Here is a 442-nt window from a genome sequence, read left to right as displayed (position 1 = left end):
GAATCATTTTCACTTATCTAATTAAAGGCGTTTTTAAAAAATGTGAAAAATTAAATCTGTACAATAACCAATAGTTCTTTTTTTAACGATTTCGTTAACGTAAAAAAATTAAAGTTGTCTATTAAAAAATATTATTAGGGAATCTAAAATGTTTGACCAGTAGCAGAAAAGCTTGTAATAAAAATGTTCATTGTTAAAAAAGATTGTCACGAATCTGACATGAGTGAAACAAACGTTAGTGACCAAAAATGTCAAAGTTTAAATTGCATTTCACAGTCGTATAATCTCATCCGTCTTATACATGTATATACCGAAACAGTAAATAATAATAATGTTTTTATTAAGAGCAGGCGACTGTGGAGGATGCTTTTATATCCTACATGGCCGCCCCCCAGTGGGACAGCGGTATGTCTGGGGACTTACAACGCTAGAATCCGGGTTT

Source organism: Limulus polyphemus, unplaced genomic scaffold (assembly GCF_000517525.1).
Source record: "Limulus polyphemus unplaced genomic scaffold, Limulus_polyphemus-2.1.2 Scaffold2212, whole genome shotgun sequence".
Taxonomy (NCBI): domain Eukaryota; kingdom Metazoa; phylum Arthropoda; class Merostomata; order Xiphosura; family Limulidae; genus Limulus; species Limulus polyphemus.
Note: the sequence above shows the minus strand (reverse complement) of the source record.